At 58.1% G+C, this 20,789-nt stretch overlaps 1 long non-coding RNA gene across 1 annotated transcript; it reads right to left on the bottom strand.

Moving 5' to 3' along the window:
* Window positions 1-4,675: 4,675 nt before the first annotated feature.
* LOC135575682 (uncharacterized) lies at window positions 4,676-5,297 on the bottom strand. The gene is made up of 2 exons (XR_010466912.1): window positions 5,163-5,297; window positions 4,676-4,878 (listed from the first exon to the last, which is right to left on the bottom strand). It is a non-coding gene; the product is annotated as an uncharacterized LOC135575682 (long non-coding RNA).
* Window positions 5,298-20,789: the final 15,492 nt, after the last annotated feature.

Below are 20,789 nucleotides of genomic sequence, written 5' to 3'. Positions count from 1 at the left end.
GTCCAAGAGCCCAGGCTGAATGGCTCCCAGAAGGGGGCTGCTCCCCCGGGAGGCCTGGCAGGGGGGCAAGGGGTGTCCCCCACCAGCACCAGGCTCTCAGGGGACATCCCGTACCCAGCAGGGCTCGCTGCGGTGGGGAGAAAAACTGCAGCTGGGCTCAGGCCTCTCTCCTCCCTGGCTCAGCAGCTCTGGAGCTGCCGGCACCCTGGGCACCCGCGGCAGAGCCGTCCCTGGAGGATCCGCGGGCAGCTGAGCCCCCTCCATCTGCTCGGCATGGCCAGGCCATGATGGGTTTTGTCTGAGATCACGCCTGGCCCCAGCAGCAGCACACAGCCCTCTGCCCGCGGCCTCTCTGCCCTCCTCCATGCTCACCGCTGGCGGCCACCAGCCTGGCATCCCCAGGCTCCCGGGCACAGGGCAGCGCTGGGGCTGTTATCTCAGCAGTGCTGGCAGCTGTCAAAGCAACCCGGGCCAGGGTTCACCTCCAGGTTGTTGGCACAGGCAGGCGGGTCCCAGCCTCACATGGCTGGACTTGGTTGGGGCTGCGAGTCTCTCAGAGCTGTGTGAAGAACCACACGTTGCCACCGGGTTGCCATCCAGGGCGAGTTGCTGCAGAAACAGCCAGTGCCACATGCGTGGTGCTGTGGGACGGATCCAGCTGGACCATGGGACTGATCCGGTTGAAAACTGCTTGTCAGAACCAGAGTGGGTTTCCTCTGCTGGCGGCGCTGCAGGTGGGGAAAAGGAGATGACCCAGTGGCCTCAGCCATCCCGTGTCCCCCTGGGCACATAGGGAAGGCTCAGGGGCTGATCCCTGCGGCGGGCGGAAGGTGACACTGTCCCTCCCCAGCCAAGCTCTGCCGGACCCCAAACGAGCACCCACACATGGCGCCAGCTGGTGTGGGGTGGGCAGGAGGCAGCCAAAGCCTCCGGGCTGTGCCAGCGCTGGGGTGGCCACCCTTGTTCTGCGGCTCTTTGTGGAGGGAGCTTCGTTAGGTCTCAAAACCTCAGTGTGGTGGGTGCAGAGGTGGCCACTGTGCCACTGTCCCAGCTAAGAGCACCCCGAGGCGGCAGGATCAGGGCACCCCACAGCGATGCTGTGACACCCTGGGGTGATGCTGGGGACATCAGGCTGGGGTACCCGCGGTGATGCTGGGGACACCGGGGCAGCCGGTGCCGCCCGCCGCCAGCGGCAGCAGCAGCTCCCGCTCCCGCTCCCTCGTCCTCCTCGTCCTTTTCCTCCTCCTCCCGTCCCTCTCCCCGCTCGCAGCCCCAGCCCGGCCGGGGGAGGAGCCGGCCGCGCACAAAACCGCCCGGCCGGCCCCTCCGGCCCCGCAGCGGCACCGGCACCGGCGGCGGGGGGTGCCCAGCGCCCGCCCGGGGCCATGAGCGCGCAGGGGCTGCGGAACCACGGGAACACCTGCTGCATGACCGTGGTGGTGCAGTGGCTCAGCGGCACCTCCCGCACCCACCGGCTCCTCCCGCACCCACCGGCACCTCCAGCACCCCCCGGCACCTCGCGCACCCACCGGCACCTCCCGCACCCACCGGCATCTCCAGCACCCGCCGGCACCTCCAGCACCCGCCGGCACCTCCCGCACCCACCGGCATCTCCAGCACCCGCCGGCACCTCCAGCACCCACCGGCACCTCCAGCACCCGCCGGCACCTCCCGCACCCACCGGCACCTCCCGCACCCACCGCACCCCCTGCCCCACACATCCCAGCTGCACCCCGTGCCCCCCACACTCACTGGGACCCCCTGCTGCTCCCAGCACCCCCAGCTCCCAGCACCCTCTCCTGTGCCACGTCCTCCCCATGGGCCTTGCTCTGCCCTGCCAAATGCCCCCAGCCCCGCTGTCCCTCCAGCCCCACTGCCGTCACCCACCTCCTGCCTTCAGCTGAGCTCTGACCTCCCTTGGGTGGGCGAACTCACTGTCCCGGCCACCCTCACGGAGCCCAAGGGTGAGCGCCGTGCTGGTCTTGGTGGTGCCACCAGGGGATGGTGCCACCAGGGGATGGTGCCACCAGGGGATGGTGCCACCAGGGGATGGTGCCATGGGAGCCCAACCCAGTGGCCTCAGGCCCTGTGGCTGAGTGCATGTCACATCCCTGCAGGGCACAGGCCAGTGTGCTGCGGACCTGCATCCATTTTAGGGACAAGGACAGGACAGCACTTTGATCCTGGCGTGGCAGCCCCCTATGCTCAGGGACACACGCCTGTGGGGTGACATTTCCCCAGGGACTTGCTGCTGCAATTAAACTGCTGCTGCCATGAAACTTTGCAAAGCGCTCAGAGGAGCTGCTGAGGGGCTGGACCTGCCCTGGTCAGGGTTTCTGGCGCTGCTGGGGGAGCTCATTGCCTTTAATTTCCCTGTAGCAAAGTCACCAGCTCTTGCAGCACTGCGCACAGGATTTCCATGCCCTCTGCTCCCAAACACGCAGGTTCCTTGGGCACAGAGAGACAAACAAACCCGACCAAACAGAAAAAAACACCCCAAACTTGCAGCCTTTGCTTTGAATTTCCTCCCTTCAGGTGGTTTTCTGCATCTGCCATGAACTGCCACCTGATTTTAGTTTTATTTAATCTGTCTAAACAAGATGTTAAAAATCAGAAGCGAGTCCGTGGCTCATGTTGTTTGAAGGCCATCGGGGGTGGCCTTGCTCCCTCTGCTGCCAGGAGAGCGGGGCTGGGACAGGCGAGGTGGTGGGACAGGCGAGAGGGGTCTTGGCTCTGGGGGGTCCCGGGGGTGCTGGAGCTCTGAGCCCTGCCCTGACGTGCTGGTTTGTGCTTTCTCTGTTGGCTCTGAGCAGCTGCTGCCAGCCCAGGCTTGGAGACAGGTCCTTGGGGAGCCCAAGCTCTGCCTTTTGGGGAGCTCCATGGGGGAGATAGGGGCAGAATGCTCTGGGGAACCCTGTCAGCAGCTGGGGACGCCCTGAGGGGCTGGGGGGAAGGAGGAGAGGGGACAAGGAGGGGGCAGCCTCGGGGAGGGGGAGCTGGCAGGGCTTTGGGTGGAGGGGCAGAGCTTGGCCGGGCAGGCAGCACCCCAGCACTGTGTGGCAGAATGCAAACCCCCCTCCCTCCTTCAGGATGGCACATCTCCCCCTTTTCTCTGCTACTTGAGGCTAACAGCTTCTTTTGTTTGGCCCGGAGCACCCTGGCTCCTGGGACATTGGGAGAGGGGAGTGCCGAGCCGCTGGGCGCCAGCGGCCAGGGTAAGGCTTCAGGGGCACCCGCAGCCAGTGTGGGGGGTGCAGAGAAGCTTCTAGAGTGCCTACAGTCAGATCTGATCAGATAAAAACGGGACGCTCGTTGAGACCCGGCCCCATTTTGTGTGGGGGTCTCTCGGAGTACGAGCTTAGCCACTGCCGCCAGGAGAGCCCCCTCCCTGGGATGGAGACTCCGCTTGCCTCGCCGCCACGGATGTAAGTAAAACTTCTCGCAAGACTGCGAGTAGTATACTTTCCGTGCACATATGCACGTATAACTTTCCGCACTCCATTTGAGCGCGTATAAATTTACCCTCGCCGAATCACGGGTGTATTTTCCTACCGTGCACATATGCACGAGTAACTTTGCGTGTGCATTTGCACGCGTACTTTATCTCTTTAAAATAATCCCGCACCGTGTTAGGCAAGTGTGTACTTCTCCAGGACTCAGGGCCAGCTCCGGCATTTTTTTGAGTGAAGCCCCATGTATGCACGCTGTGAACCGCCTGATTGGTTGTATCAGTTGCTGCCCCTCAAATAATTTTCCTCAGCTGATATCCAAACCTTTATTTAAGTCACTTTGGAGTGCTAAAACCCTGTTCCTCGCCAGTTTAATGAAAGTTGTTTTGGACTCTGTTGTCCCTTAAATGAACCTGCGAGGACTCTTCGTGACACACCGCCCTTGGGGGGCTGGTGGGAACCCCCTGGCACGTGGCTCCATCGGGGACATGTCTGGTCCACTCCCCGGTCTCAGCTGCTCCGCTTCAGTTGGAGAGTGCAGAGTGCCAGCTCTGCTGGGCTGAGCATCCCCGGTTTTGGGATGCAGGAGGTTTGCTCAGGGGCTTTCCTCCTGCCTGTGCAGGCAGGGCAGGCAGGGCTGGCAGCTCGCCTGCCCACGGGCCACACTTTTGCTTGGCTGTATGAACAGCCCTTGTCTCTTGTCGGGCCTTGGGTGGCTGGGCTGGCACCGCCGGCATCGCCTGGCTGGGGAATCTGAGCGCCCATCAACTCGAGCTGCCCGGTGCTTTCCTGCGACTGCAAAGCGCTGCGACACGGCGGCTGCGGGCACCCCGGGGCGGGGCACGAAGCTGCTGCGTCCCCCCAGTTCTGGATCCCCCGACCCAGAGCAAAGCGCTCCCCTCCTCCGGCTGCCGACAGCCAGCCCGGCTTCTTGCACAGCCCCCTGGCTCCCCCCTCACCCCGTCCCCCCAGTTAGTGCCAGGGGGTGCTTCTGAAGCCCATGGACACCTCAGCCCCAGCCGGGGTGCAGGATGGGCCTCTGCTGGCTCTGCCCTGGTGCCCACTGGTTTGCTCCCCGTGATCCCTCTGGGGACCCTGGATACCACTGGATCCACCTGGGCACCCCCAAAGCGCCTTTTTAGCACTTATTTTTCTCCTGAAAAAGCAAACACAGGGGGCTTTCTGCCATCCTGCCCCAGGGACCCCCACTCAGACCACACCGGCGCTTGGTTGCCCATCGCCATTTATTGCAGCCGCTGCCGGCTCAGCGCCCGGGGCGGTGGGACCGGGGCCGGGACCCCCGTCCTGCCCGGCTGTCAGGGCGCTGATTTAATGCGGTGTGGCAGCAGCTTCGGTGCCTGGGTGAGGCGTCCGGGAGCTGAGGCTGGTTGGCGCTTCAGCACGGCTAACAGCAGCGGGGAGGCGGTGCCTGGGGGCGAGGGGCAGGGTCAGCCACAGACACCCACCAACAGGGTCCTGCCCCCACCCTGAAGCACACAGGCTGTTGTCCCCCACTGCCCAGCACCACCCCACATGTCGCCCCAGCTCCCTCCAGCTCCACCACAGGGACTGGCTGCCCCAGCAGCCAGTGCTGCCCCCACAGCCCAGCCCAGACCCCAGACCCCCGTCCAACCCTGCCCAGCTGTGGGCACAGACCCGTCCCCCCAGACAGCGGGGTGTCCTCTGCCCCCCGGTGCCCTGACAGGGCCATACTTTTCTGGCTCCTCGAGGTCGAGGTCTCTGGGGTGGCCGTTGGTGTTGTGGGCAGCTGAGAGCCCCCCATCATGGAGAGCTGCTCGTCCTGCCGCTTCCCATCAGTGCCATCCTGGCCCGACAGCTGCATCGCGTCCTTCTGGGAAGGCGACAGCGTGTGACCCAAACACGGGGCCCCATTCCACGTCCCCCAGCATCCCTCCCCCAGCCAGCTCTCCCCGGGGAAACTGAGGCACAGATCCCCCCGCAGGCTCAGCATCCCCCTCCCCACCTCTGTCATCCCTACCTTGTTGGGGCGGCGGGCACTGGGTTGGGACGGCCGTGGGGTGCTGGGCGGTTGGGGCTGGAAGCGCGGGGGCGTGACGGTGTGTGGGCCCCCACAGCTCCGCGGAACAGTGGGGTATCTGCACTCGCCCGTCCGCTCCCTGTGGGACAGGACATGGGGGTGCTCAGTGCCCGGCAGGTGGCACCCCATGTGTCACGCGACGCCAGGGAGGGGTCGGGGGCTGCTCCCTGTTCGGGGGGCAGTTACTCACGGTCCAGGCGCCAGCATGTTGAGGGGCCGGTCACAGGACAGGCAATGGAAACCGGGCAGCAGCTGCCTGGAGGGGGGAGAAAAGGGCTGGGGAGCTCCTGGGGGGCACAGCCCCACCTGCACACCAGCCACAAAAAGCCTCTGCACCCACCCCCCAAGACTGGTTCAGGAGGGCTCCTCCCACACGTGCCCCCTCATTGTGCCGCCTCTATCGCTGCGAAGCTGCAGCTGGCAGGAGCACAAGGCACAGCCACTTGCTCAGCATCCCCAGGGGCGCTGCCCACATGGCTCCCACGCCAGGTACCACACCGGCACGAGCCGGGACAGCCAGCAGGAACAGGGCCAGCACTGCCAAAGCCACCACTGTCCCCATCGCACTCACTTCCTAATCCCAGCGGCATTGTCACGCTCTGCCTGCAGCGCCTTCTCCTGGAGCTGCCCGCTGAGGCTCTTCCACCGCTCCTCCTGCTGCTTCCGGAACGCCCCCAGCTCCCGGCGGTCCAGCTGTGGACGGGTGACACCCTCAGCCAGCTACCCCAGGATGGGACATGGCGGTCCCTGGGGGCACAGCCGGGAGGGGGGAGCCTCGCAAGGATGCTGCCTTAGGCTGCCAGGCCCCAAGGTGCCAGTTCTGCGTGGAGAGGACGAGCCCTCACCTTGCAGTCCATCTGCCTCTGCAGCTCTTTCTGGAACTGGAGCCAGCCGTTCTCCTGGCCCGTCACCCGGCTCGTCACCTCCTCCATCATCTTGGTCAGCCGGTCCTCGCACGCCTCAAGCTGGCTGCGACTGACTTTGTCAGCCAGGGCGCCTTTGTCTGCTTTCTAGCAACGGGGAAAGGCAGGAGAGCGGTGGGGACAGGATGCAGAGACAACAGGAGAGGGGAAGTGGCTACGTGGTCCTGTTCACCCCATCACCCCCGTGGCGTTGGTCCCACCAGCCGAAGGGACTCGGGGTCACAGAGGGACCTGGCAAGGGACCTGCAGCCGGGCTGGAAATCCTCCCTCCCCCTGGCTGGTTCTGCCAGCCGGCACCCAAGGGACAAGGGGTGTTTGTCACCCTGCCAGGGACACCCTTGACTGGCACCGGGGCCCCTTGAGCCCGTACCTCATCGATTCCCAAAACCAGCAGCTCCTCCTTGTCTGCTTGCTTCTTCTCCAGCCTCCCCAGGGCCTGGGACAGAGCCTTCCAAGGCAGACAGCAGCCCGTGATGCCACGGCAGGGTCGGAGCTGCCCCCGGCCAGCCGAGCACCCCCTGCCTCCCCACCCCATCAGAAACCTCCAGGAAAGGCATGGGGAAGCTGTGCAGGGCTGCGAGCAGGGTGGCAGGGGGACAGACCCCTTGGGGTCCCAGCCTGGGCTCTGCACGCGGGTCACAGCCACCCACCTTGACGTCATTCTGCTCCTGCTGGCGATCCTGCTGGAGGTTTGCAAGGTCCGAGCTGAACTTCTCATAGCCTTTTTGGAGCTGCACGATGCTGGTCTGGAGGCACTTGAGCTGCTCGTCCTGCTGCAGGGACTAAGAGGACAAGGCGGTGCTGAGCAAGGGGGTGGCTGCCCCACGGGGGCAGACCCAGGGTATTTTGGCTGATGGCCACGGGCCCTCAGTGCAAGCAGGACATTTGCTCCAAGGCTTTAATTCCCTTCCGTGCTGCTGACTCCGACAAGCCAATTAGGGGGGCAGCGAGGGGCTCCCCCACGTTAGAGCAAAGCAGAAATGCCTGGGGGGTCCTGGCAGCTCAAGCCCCCTACACCGCATCTCCTTACCTGTCTCCTCCACTTCGGATAATTGTCCACCTTGCCGCCCGCCTTCTGGGCCAGGGACTCCACCTGCTCCTCGAGCTTCTCGCAGCGCTGGAGGAGCTTCCCCAGCAGCACCCTGGTGTCCGGGCTGCAGAAGTGGCACCCTGCGTGCTCGTGTCCCCCGCTCTGCACCGTCGCCCTCGGCTCGTCCTGCTGCTGGCAGGGGAGGAGGAATCAGCTCTGAGCCGGGCTGGATGCCGCCCACAAGCCCAGGTGCCGTGGAGGCTCCATGGCCCCATCCAGCCAGGGGACGTGGCCGGGACCCCGCCAGGACTCCCCCCGAGCCAGCGGGGGCTGGGAGCGCTGCCCCCGGGCCTCACCTCTGCCTGCAGCTGCTGCGCTGCCTCCATCACCAAGTTATTCACGTACTTGGCCGCAAACTGCTCCAGCTCGGCCTGGGTCGGCTCCTGCTGCTTCCCCAGCTCCTTGCGCTCTGCCTTGACCTTCTGTCCCTTGGGCCTGGCCAGCGAGACGGGGGCAGGGGCAGGCTTAGCCTTCGTGGGGGTGTCCCTCGGCCCCCAAACTGGGATGCTCCCAGACCCCAGGCTCCCTCGCAGCCCTGCGGGGTAGGAAACCCTCTCCCATCCTTTTACCGTGGCTGTCGGGTCATCTGGCCGCTGCCGTCTGCTTTTCTGCCGGCTCCAGACCCCCTCGTCTTTCTGGGAGCATCCTCCACCTTGCTGATCTGGGAACGGCAGTGGGGGCGGTGAGGGCACAGCCCCCTGTGTCATTCCGGCACGGGGACCCTTCGGCTGCCCCCTCCCTGCCCAAACTGGCATCCCCGCAGCCCCTCGGGGACTGCTGCCGGCTCACCTTCTCCTCCTCCCCGCGGAGGGCCCTGGCCATGTCTTGTAGGAAGGACACCTGGCACCTGAGGTCGGCCAGGATGCTGGTGATGCTCTCCCGGCCTAGAGGGACATGGTGCAAGGGGATGTGCTGTTGGTGAGGGGGTCTCTGAGCATGACGAGCCCCTGACCCAGGGTGACCCCACGCCAAAAAACCCCCGCCAGTCCTCCCGTGCTCTCACCTCCCTTCGGGAAGAGCCGGCGCAAGTTCTCAAGATCCGCATGTTCTGCTTTGGTAGATTTAAGCTGCTCCACCTGCTCCTTCAGACCAGTGCAGAGGTGGCCGAGCTGCCCAACCTGGGAGAGAACCTCCCGCATCTCCGACTCGTAGCTGGAGGTGCTGGTGGAGCCCCAGGGCTTGGCCGGCTCTTGGGCATCCCCTGGAATGGTGGCTTGGGAGCTGGAGGACCCAGGCTGCACCCCAGGGGTGGTGGTGTGGGTCCCAGGGGATCCTGGCTGCATCCCTGAGGTGCTGGCCTGGGTACCCCGTGATCCTGCCTGCATCCCCGCGGTGGTGGCGCCGGCACCAATAGACCTCGTGTGATCAGAGGGAGCGCCTGACAACTTCACAGGGGTCGCTGGTTCCCCCTGTGTCCCTGCTTGCATCCCCAGGGAGCCAGACCCTGCAGTCCCCTTGCCGGTCTCCATCCCAGGCCGTGTCCCACGTCCCTTCGGCCCCAGTGCTGAGCTCCTCCTGGACTGGCTGTCCACGGCCACCTGGGTGGGCTCGGAGGGGGCAGACTGGCCCCCACCGCCCTCCTGGGAAGAAGAGGCAAAGGGCAGCAGGTTTACTGGCAGCTGGGCAGCCATGAGGACAGACCCCAGAACCCCCCGCCATGTCCCCAGTCCCTGTCCCCAAACCACCATCTCGCGGGGCCAAACTCGTGTTGAACATGAGAGCACAAATGCAAAGGGATCATGGAGTCAGCCCGGCCATGGAGCTGGGGGGATGGGACATCCAGGGATGGGACCCCCAGCATCACTGCCCAGCACCCCACCCCACAGGCTGTGCCCCGAGGCAGGAGGGCTGGTGTCCCCGAGGGAGCGGCGGACGCAGCCGCCTCCTGTCCCTGCGCAGCCCAGCAGCGTCCTGGGGCTTCCCCTGGAGCTGGGTGAGGAGAGGGACACCCGTTCAGATGTGGGAGCGGGATTTAAAGAGTATCCCCAAATGAACTGGGGCAGGAGACAGAGGGACGCTGGGCAGGGCTGTGCCTGGGGGCCGCGGCTGAATTGCACAGGTAGAGCTTTGTCTCCCCACCTTCCCCTCCCATGGTTCTATTTTGAGGGCTCTCTAGTTCAAAAGCGCCTTAGCAACTCCTGGGACACCCTTCCCACTCTTCCCTCCTGCTGCCCTTCACGCTGGTGACACCGATGGCCGTGGGGCACGGGCACAGTGTGACAGGGCAGCAGGAGCGGGGAGGGACGAGGGCCCAGCTCCCTCCGGGGGCATCAGGGGATGCTCACCAGGCCAAGTGTCTCCTGAATCTCCTGGATGTCTTCTGCCAGGCCAGAATGCGCCTCCTGCAGGGCATGCATGTCCTCTGCCAGGCCGACATGTGCCTGCTTCATCTCCTGGATGTCCTCTGTCAGGGCAGAATGCACCTTCTGCATGGCCTCCTGCATCTCCCTCATGTCCTTTTCCATGACAGAATGACCCTCCTGCATCGCTTGTTGCATGGCCCGCATGTCCTGTTCCATTCCAGAATGCGCCTCCTGCATCGCCTCCTTCATCTCGCGCATGTCCTCTGCCATGCCAGAGTGCGCCTTCTGCATGGCCCGCATGTCCTCTGCCAGGCCGCACTGCGCCTCCTTAAACTTGTTGATCTCCTCCCACAGGTGCTGGAGCGAAGCCCTTTTCTGGGAGAGCGGGTGGGGGGTGAGCCCAGGGGAGGGTCCCTGGGGACCTGGGCCCCGCTGTGCTCTGCTGCGGGAGCTCGGGCTTAACCCAGCCCTTGGGCTGAGGGCGGCACGACGGCAGCGCGGAGCCCAGAGGAGGGGGCGTCTCGTGGGGGAGCACCCAGGGACCAGCAAGAGCATCTACCTTGGAGACGGCTCTCTCCTCCTCCTTGGTTGTTGTTGGCATCAGCTCCTTGGCCATGGAGGAGACCTCGGAGTTGCTCCCGGTCCCCTCCAGCTGCTCCTCTGGTTTCCAGAGCTGCTGCCCTGTGCCCAGGGCTCCGTCCTCCTCCTTCTCCTGGCCAGGCTGGTCCTTGCTGTCCTGGTCCTTTGCCAGGCCGGGGGCCGGGCTCTGCCCTGGCTCCAGGACAGACAGCTGCAGCTGGCCCAGCTGCCCGATGATGGCCTCGAGCAACTTCTGAAGCGCCACGAAGTCAACAACCCCCAAATTGGGTGTCCCGATGGCGGCCTTCAGCATCTCCAGCAGACCGAGTGTGGCCATCGCTGCTGCTCTGCCGGAAAACACGGAGCCTGATGTGGGAAGACGGGAGCTTTTCTGTCCAGAGGTGATCTTGGAGGGATGGGCAGCCAGCAGCCTTTCTCCTGCTCCTTCTTGCCACAGAAAGCGATCAGTCACCAAAACAGATCCAAGTGCCGAAAGCAATCCAAGTGATGAAAGCGATCCAGTCACCAAAGCGATCCAAGTGCCAAAAGTGATCAAACCACCAAAAGCGGTTCAACCACCAAAAGCGATCAAACCACCAAAAGTGATCCCACCACCAGAAGTGATGCAACCACCAAAAGCGATCAAACCACCAAAAGTGATGCAACCACCAGTAGTGATCCCACCACCAAAAGCAATCCAACTGCCAAAATGAGTCCACCACCACAGTGATCCCACCACGGCAAGTGATCCCACCACGGCCAGTGACCAAATGGGCGAGGGGCACAGGTGACAGGGGACAATATAGTGTCTCTGTTGCCCGGCAACAGCCGCCCCAGGAGCCAGCGGGCGCCGCCCTGGTCCTTTGTGATGAAGTCACCCACGGGATGGGAGATGCTGAGGCTCCCTCCTGCCTTTCCCACTTTACCACCCACAATGCAGCTGGTGACACCTCCAATGTTGTGGCAGGTCACTGCAGCCCGTGCCCAGATTCAAAAGACAATCGCACAGGTCATGGGGAATGAAATCTCCTTTCACTGAATTAAATACCCTCAGTTTTAATGGCAGAGAGAATGGCTTTATCCGTGTTGTGCACTAAATCAAACTCTCCCGACGTTTCACCCTTTCCTTTCCCCATGGCACAGTTGGCCTCGGAGGCGATTCCCCTTGGTGGCAGATGTGCAGCGACTGGCTCACGAGTGCACCAGCACTGGGAACCTGGGCTGAAAACAAGGTCAAAGTGCCTGGTTTAGGACGCCTTTCCCTGCGGTTCATCAAGCAGAAGGATGTCTTTTGAGAGGGAGCTGTTCTGAAGGGATTTCTTCTGCCTCTCTTGACCGTTGGCACGAGCCAGCGGCTGCTGACCAGGAAATGTGCTCATCGCTTGCTCCCTCATGAACACTGTCCTGGCCTTTGCAGCTAGAACGACATAAACCAGAGTATGTTTCCTGTCACCTGTGCAAGAAGGTGGTTCAAATGCAAAGGCTGATCTTGCCTGTAAGCAGCACGAACTGCTCTAGAGACAGCTCTTTGCTGGGGATGGAGCTGTGAGAGAGGTTCTCCAGCTGGCACGGCTGCCTCCCTTTTGAAACACGGGCCATCTTTTGCTGGCATTCCCGTCCCTCAGCCTGATGGCTCTGACATCTCCTCTGATGCTTCAGAAACGGTGCTGCTATCTACACAGCCATTGCAAGATCCTTTTGCACTGGGAACTGAAGCTGCTCCATAGCTGAAAGGGAGACCCCAACACAGAAAGCAGGGCTGCCATGATTCCTCTGAGAGTGAACCCCACATCCCAAAGAAAGCCAGTCCTTGGAGATGGCCAAGTTTGGAGCAGCGCTGTCACACGTGAGCTGCGAGTCACACAAGGAAGAGTTCCAGAGGACGGAGCGTGTCCCCAGATGGCTTTTGCCAGCGCTGACTGAGGAAGAGGCGTCCTGTCCAGGGACCTCTGCAGAGACATCTCCAGGCAGAGCAAGACACTGGGGGGCAACAGCCCCCCTCAAACCCCAGTTTTGCACCCCAAGTGGCCGCACGGCAATGGGCAAGCCTTCATCCGGGCCAGAGATGCTGGATCCAGAAGTCATGGCTTGCTCCCGGGAGGGTCTTTTTGTGTCAGAACCTCCTGTGTTTCGCCACGCATTTTTCACGGTCAATGAGTTTCATGTCTTTTCCCTCTACGCTCTCCTCCGGTTTTGCCGTGGAGAGCAGATGCCAACAGTCTATTCCAGCCTTACGGGATCTTGCAGACTTCTCCTTTGCTGTCTGTGGTGCTGGTGATTGCCTTCTGCTGCCCCTGGTTCATGTTGAAGACTAATTCCTGGCAGACGTGGTTGGTGCTGCTGAGCAACACTCTTGGCTTTGTGCTAGTGCTCAGTAGGACACCGACAAGAAAGCAGGTGTCAAAAACCTCTCGATCTTGTGTTGAATGGTGTAGTGTATCCAGGAGTCTATTCCAGCAACCTTAATTGCGGTTAATGTGGTTAAGAGTACTTGATAGGGTCCGTCCCAACGTTCTTTTAAAGTTTCTTTATTCCAAGTTCTTATATGCACCGTGTCTCCATGCTCTGTATCATGTACTGGATTCTCAAGTGCTAGTGGGCGATTCCACACTAGTGCGGATCTGAGTTGATTCAGTGTCCTGCCGAGAGGCAACACATAATTGTAGAAGTCCTGATTACCTTTTACATGTACACTTGGATCTGGATCCGGTGCTTCATATGGCTTGCCATACAGAATTTCGTATGGACTTACTGACATTCCGCTCCTAGGTTTAATTCTAATACACAACACCACTATTGGCAAGGCCTGAGCCCATTGAATTTTTGCTTCCTGACAAATCTTGCTAAGTTGCCTTTTTAGGATCTATAGGCATGCCTGAGATTTGCATGCCTTGGACTACTGGATGTATTAACCGAATAAAGCACAGGATCATACACGGCACAAACAGTAAACCCAGAAATGCACATGCTATCACGAACCCTGTTTTCTTCCACCAGGCTACCATTTCGAGACCAATATCCATTAGGTGGGCCTGGGTACCAAGTGGGAGCAATAGAGGTATTTGATGAATTTACCCGCGACACTAGCTTACAAGAGGTTCGTCCAATGTATCAGTCATTTGAGACCCCCCACATATCCAGCATGAGGTGACATTTAATTCCTGGGCTATTTTCCATAAGATCTATAAACAGGTTTTTCCCTACTGTGGGTAATTGTAATCCCTTGTCTTTTTGCCTTATTTCTTCTTACCAATCTTTGCTTTTCTGTAGTGGCAGAGCCCCCCCGCCCCGGGGGGATGGGGCTGTCGCCAGCCTGGCTGAGAGGTGAAGCCAGAGACAGAAGAAACTAAAGGAGCGTTGTTGTAAGGCGCGTGGACAGGGCAGCTTTGCTATAAAGCCAGCCCGCTCCGGCAATAAAGCGAACTCTGTGAACATCACATTGCTGTGTCAGGTTCCGTGTCTCGCGTGGAAAGAGCAACATTTTGGTGACCCCGACGTGATACTTCGTATCGAAGCAAGATCGTTGGGACGTGAAGACGCCAGGAAAGGCACCTGGAGGGCGAAGTTAGCCCTGCGCTTGAAGAATAGCGGAAAGCAGGCCTGCGGAGAAGCAGGTGGCGTGGGAAACACGGCATCCGCGGAAGAAAAAATCATAATGCAAAGTGTTCTGCAGCTGAATGCACGAACAGGAAGGTATTTTGAAACAGACGCGTTAAAGCGCCTGCTGCGATTCGCCCAGCGGAAGGCGTGTGTCCCCTTCGACGACGGATTTTTTTCTCCCGGTACACGGGAGGACGCAGGGACCGAACTGTGGGACGCGGTCACAAGGGGCAGCCGTGAGGCTTGCGACCTCGCCGGGCCGTGGCGGGAGGTTAGGCGGCTGATGCAGGAGGTCTCAGCGGAGCCGGAGCTGTGCGCCGTCCCCCCGGAGCCGCCCGCCGCGTGCTGCCCCCCCTCCAAGGACTCTGAACAATCGATACCGCTGGTATGTCCCGTGTCAGATTTGGATTTCTGGGGTGGAGAGCAAATTATACCCTCTGCGCCCTTTGAGCCATCGCCTGCCTCCGACGAGCATCGGCAGCAACCAGCAAGGTTCAACGAGCCTGGACAGGTTAATCCAGCTGAAGTGCCGTTGCCGGAGGACCCGGTGGAGCACGAGAATGCAGCACCGCAGAATCACCCTGGCTTCCAGGAGGAGAGTGTGGGAAACTACAGCGGGTTTGTGGAATCCTTGTCAGAAAATATGGGAGTAGAGATAAGCCTTGAAGATATTAAGATTTACCCTTGAGAAGGATGGGAGTAAAGGAGTATCCGGAGATATGGAGTTGTACCCGTGAGAAAGGAGAGATGTACCCGTGAGAGAGAAGGGGATAGAAGAATAACATGGATGATAGCAAAATTAACCAGTGAGATGTTAGTGCTGTAACTTGTAACCAATAGTGAAAAGACACATGAACTGGTAGAATTGTATAAAAATGCACTTATAGCAATCAATAGCATCCATTCCTTTCATCTTGAAAGAACTTGGTCCATGTCGCTTGTCCGTCTCAACCGCGACAGGAGAGCCACGTGCAGAGCCCGAAGGACTTACTGAGACGGCAGGAGAGCCAGATGCAAGAAGTTCTAGACGCCGTGAGGCGACTAGATGGCGGTAACAGTAAAACTTCGTGGTTAAGAGCATATCAAAAGGCGTCAGATGCGATGAAGGACGGGCTGGAGGCAACTGGCAGGGGATGTGAAAAACGGGGAAAACAGGAAAGGGAGGGGGCGGAATTAGACCTCACTCCTGAGGAGCTCCGTATTAAAAGGGAGCGAACACAAAAATGGGCTAGACAATGTGTTGAAGGTGGGATGTGGTCCGTAAGAGGAGCAGATGAATATTTGAGATCGTGGTATGGAAAAGGGCTGGAGACTGGGTTAGATGGGTTTGCAAATATGCGTCGACTTACTGATCCACAGGGAAGCACAAGGGAATTGTATAGCAGTGATAGTAATGATAATCCAAGGGTTTTGCAGCAAACGCAAGGGCTTGCTCTGGCAGCAGTGAGTTACCCAATATAGGTAACCCTGTGCCACCCTATTCTACAATAAAGCAGGATCCTGGGGAACCATATATGAAGTTTGTGGACCGTTTAAAAGAAGCTATAGATGCTTCTCCTAACCTGATTCCAGAGGCAAAAGCTGCTGTGGGGAAAGATTTGGCCATGATGAACGCAAACACCCAATGCCAACAGATATTAGCCGCTTTGGGAAAAACTGCTTCTCTAGCAGAGATGGTGGAAGCTTGCACACGGGTACCGATCACGCAACAGGAGGTAGAAAAGGCAAAACTACATGCTCAAGCCCACGCTGCGGCCTTGGCTGCAGCACTTAAGCCTGCGATGAAAGGCCGAAGCCCTTCTGTCCTGGTTTTGTTAAAAACCAGTTTCTCTTTTAGTGAATTTTGCCTGTCAGCTAAAGCTTCATATTAACTGCATTTTCCTGGAGAACCAGACACATGTTTTGGTAAAACTAGCAATGGAATGCTTATTGATAAGCACGGATGGACATCTCGCAGTGCATTGCTAATGCATTTTTCTCTGTTCCTGTAGCAGCAGAGTGCAGGCCGCAGTTCGCTTTCACCTGGGGGGGCATCCAGTACACGTGGAATCGCTTGCCCCAGGGGTGGAAATGCAGTCCTACCATCTGCCATGGGCTGATCCAGACCACCCTGGAGCAAGGTAAAGCTCCAGAACACTTGCAATATATTGATGACATCACCGTATGGGGTGACACGGCGAAAGAAGTCTTCGAGAAAGGTGAGAGAATAATTCAGATTCTTTTGGATGCTGGTTTTGCCATAAAACGAAGCAAGGTCAAGGGACCTGCACGAGAGATCCAGTTTTTAGGAATAAAATGGCAAGATGGCCGTCGTCAGATCCCAATGGATGTGATCAACAAAATTGCAGCAATGTCTCCACCTACTAATAAAAAGGAGACACAGACTTTCTTGGGCCTTGTAGGTTTTTGGAGAATGCATATTCCTGACTACAGCCAGATTGTGAGCCCTCTCTATCGAGTGACTCGTAAAAAGAACCAGTTTGAGTGGGGCCATGAACAGCGACAAGCCTTTGAACAAATTAAGCGTGAGATAACTCATGTGGTGGCCCTTGGACCAGTTCGGACTGGACTAGATGTTAAAAATGTGCTCTACACCGCAGCCGGAGATAATGGACTTACCTGGAGCCTCTGGCAGAAAGCACCAGGAGAAACCCGAGGTCGACCCTTAGGTTTTTGGAGTCGAGGATACAAAGGATCTGAGGCCAACTATACTCCAACTGAAAAAGAGATACTAGCAGCATATGAAGGAGTTCGAGCTGCTTCAGAAGTGATCGGTACTGAAGCACAGCTCCTCCTGGCACCTCGACTGCCGGTGCTGAGCTGCATGTTCAAAGGGACGGTTCCCTCTCCACATCATGCAACCGAAGATACGTGGAGTAAATGGATTGCATTGATCACGCAACGAGCTCGAATTGGAAATCCCAGTCACCCAGGGATTTTAGAAGTGATTACAGACCGGCCAGAAAGTAAAGACTTTGGGATGTCTCCAGATGAGGAGGAAGTTAAATGTGCTGAAGAAGCACCACCGTATAATACTCTTTCAGAGACTGATAAGCAGTCTGCACTGTTCACAGATGGATCCTGTCGTCTTGTAGGAAAACATCGAAGGTGGAAAGCTGCTGTGTGGAGTCCCACACGACAAGTTACAGAAGCCACTGAAGGACAAGGTGAATCTAGTCAATTTGCAGAAGTGAAAGCCATCCAGCTGGCTTTGGACATTGCTGAAAGAGAGAAGTGGCCAATACTTTATCTCTATACTGACTCATGGATGGTGGCAAATGCCTTGTGGGGGTGGCTACAGCAATGGAAGAAAAGCAACTGGCAGCGCAGAGGTAAACCCATTTGGGCTGCCACACTGTGGCAAGACATTGCTGCTCGGCTAGAGAGCCTGCCTGTGAAAGTTCGGCATGTAGATGCTCATGTGCCTAAAAGTCGAGCCACCGAGGAACATCTAAACCACCAACAAGCGGATCAAGCTGCTAAGATTAAAGTAGCTGAGGTGGACTTGGACTGGCAACATAAAGGTGACCTTTTCCTAGTCCGGTGGGCCCATGATGCTTCAGGGCATCAAGGTAGAGATGCAACATATAAATGGGCTTGCGATCGAGGGGTGGATTTAACTATGGACACTATTTCACAGGTTATTCATGAATGTGAGACTTGCGCCGAAATCAAACAAGCGAAACGGTTAAAGCCTGTATGGTATGGGGGGCGATGTTAAAGTATAAGTATGGAGAAGCTTGGCAGATTGATTATATTACACTTCCACAAACACATCAAGGTAAGCGTTATGTACTTACAATGGTGGAAGCAACCACTGGATGGTTGGAAACATATGCCGTACCTCATGCTACAGCCCGAGATACTATCTTGGGCCTTGAAAAGCAAGTCCTTTGGCGACATGGTACGCCAGAAAGAATTGAATCAGACAATGGTACTCATTTCAAAAACAGTCTTATAGACAATTTGGCCAAAGAACATGGTATTGAGTGGGTATATCATATTCCATATCATGCACCAGCCTCTGGGAAAATGGAAAGGTACAATGGTTTGCTAAAAACTACACTAAAGGCACTTGGTGGTGGAACCTTTAAAAACTGGGATTCACATTTAGCAAAAGCCACTTGGTTGGTCAACACCAGGGGATCAACCAATCGAGCCGGGCCTGCCCAATCAGAAATTCTACGGACTGTAGAAGGAGATAAAGTCCCTGTAGTACACATGAAAAACATGTTAGGAGAGGCAGTCTGGGTTAATCCTGGCTCAGGCAAATGCAAGCCCATTTGCGGGATTGTTTTTGCCCAGGGACCTGGCAGCACCTGGTGGGTGATGCTTAAGGATGGAGAAGTTCGGTGTGTACCCCAAGGGGATTTGAGTTTAGGTGAAAATATTCAATACTGAACTGCAGGATGTGAATTGCCATACTAACAGTATTTAATAAGTGTCTTCCAGATCAAGACAGTGATGATGAAACCAGAGCTAGCTTCTTCGAGTGGCGCCTGACAACTTCTTCGAAGTTGATGTCTTTAAGCCACAAACAGTGGTCATGAGATGCACTTGTACCATTTTTCCTGCCCTGGGAGACTGTCATGACAAAATGAACTTAATGAACTTTTCAAAGGAAGTCGGGGGGAAGAGGGGGTTAACAATACATCTGCCAGGGTTTTATTGTCACCCCGCAATCTTAACCCTCGACAATTTGCCACAAAGGGCTGATGTGAGACTGTGAGCAGTGAATACACACGAGCTTTGACCAACGCCCCGAGTGCCTGGGCCAGCCCAACGGGAGACGTGCCGGTTGAAAACCCAAACAGGAAGGTGCAGGTGCAGCTCGGCCAGCCAAGGCAACCCTCGCAGGACGGTCACTGATGTACAGACATCATTCTGGCTGCGGGAGGAAAATGTCTCCCATGTCCAAATAGACTGTCCACTTGTGGTTTTCTCTTTCATATATTCCGCTGCTTGAGCTATTCCGAGCAGGAGCTGTCGCTGCCTCAGTGCCAGCTGCCAGGACGAGGGCAGGAGCAGGCGATGGCAGGAAGACCTGCAAAGGTTAGCCAGGTACGACAAGGAGGTGAGGCACAGCCCTCTGTCCCCCCATGCCCGGCCTTCACCCACAGAGCTCAAATGAAAGAACACCATCGAATTACTCTTTCCCTTCAACGGAAAAGCTCTGCTAGGGTGTCCGCTGTATTTCTTTCTTACCGTGATCACAGAATCACAGAAGGGTTTGGCTTGAAGGGACCTTCCCAGCTCATCCAGTCCAGCCCCTGCCATGAGCAGGGACATCTTCACCCAGCTCACATTGCTCAGAGCCCCTCATGGAGGTTTCTGCATAAATGGATTTGATCCCACTATATTCATTCTTATAGTTTCACCATTCGAGTGTGGGAACTGAACACAAGAACTAAGAAAATCCATCCGTCTGAACGCCACACGGGGCGACTGCTCAGAGCCCCGTCCAGCCTGGCCTGGGATGTCTCCATCTTCCACCTCTCTGGGCCCGTGTTCATGTCCTGGACTTTCAGTCCAGCTGCAGGTTTCCCGCAGGGGTCCCTCTCCCTTCCCAAGAGGCTGTTTCTCAGCACCCCGAGATGTGCAGGATGCACCAGATGCCTGGAAACACAAAGCCCTTCGTTAGCAACCCAGCCTGACCTCCTGTCAGCAGCCTGCAGAGGATTTCCTTGGAAATGCCAAGCTGGCCCAGCCTAACATGTTAAAATACCAGAGGCCGGGGCTGTACCGCGCAGGCTGTGCATGTCTGTGATGTGGTGGCAGAGCCTGCGAGTCCCTTTGCAGCTGTACAGGTGCCTGAAAGGAGGGTGGAGGGTGTTGGTCTCTTCTCCAGAGCAGCAAGTGACAGGATGAGAGGAAACGGCCTCAAGTTGCACCAGGGGAAGTTTAGATTGGATCTTGGGAACAATTTGTTCCCCAAAGGGCTGTGGGGCATTGGAACAGGCTGCCCAGGGCAGTGCTGGAGTCACCATCCCTGGAGGGTTGGACAGAGAGAGATGAGGTTCTCAGGACATGGGGCAGTGCCGGGGTGGGTTATGGTTGGACTCGATGGTCTTGAGGGTCTTTTCCAACCAAAATGATCCTGTGTGGTTCTGTGCACACGTGGTCCTGCGTTACTGGCCGTCAGAGCTGCATGTTGCACTGGACATCGGTGCATCTGCTGCCCGTGATCTGAGGAGCCTTTGCTGTTGCTGGAAGGGACGCTGCTGTCCTTTATTTTCACACTTCATTCCATTGCTGAATCACAGACTCACAGAATGTCAGGGGTTGGAAGGGACCTGGAAAGCTCATCCAGTGCAATCCCCCCATGGAGCAGGAACACCCAGATGAGGTTACACAGGAAGGTGTCCAGGCGGGTTGGAATGTCTGCAGAGAAGGAGACTCCACAACCCCCCTGGGCAGCCTGGGCCAGGATCTGCCACCCTCACCCCAAACAAGTTTCTTCTCAGATTTAAGTGGAACCTCCTGTGTTCCAGTTTGCACCCATTATCCCTTGTCCTATCACTGGTTGTCACCGAGAAGAGCCTGGCTCCATCCTCCTGACACTCCCCCTTTCCATATTGATCCCCAGGAATGAGTCCCCCCTCAGTGTCCTCTTGTCCAGCTCCAGAGCCCCAGCTCCCTCAGCCTTTCCTCACACGGGAGATGCTCCACTCCCTCCAGCATCTTGGTGGCTGCGCTGGACTCTCTCCAGCAGTTCCCTGTCCTGCAGGAACTGAGAAGCCACAACTGGACACAATATTCCAGGTGTGGTCTCCCCAGGGCAGAGCA

Source organism: Columba livia, chromosome 18, assembly GCF_036013475.1.
Source record: "Columba livia isolate bColLiv1 breed racing homer chromosome 18, bColLiv1.pat.W.v2, whole genome shotgun sequence".
NCBI lineage: Eukaryota > Metazoa > Chordata > Aves > Columbiformes > Columbidae > Columba > Columba livia.
This window is presented reverse-complemented; position numbering and strand designations above follow the sequence as displayed.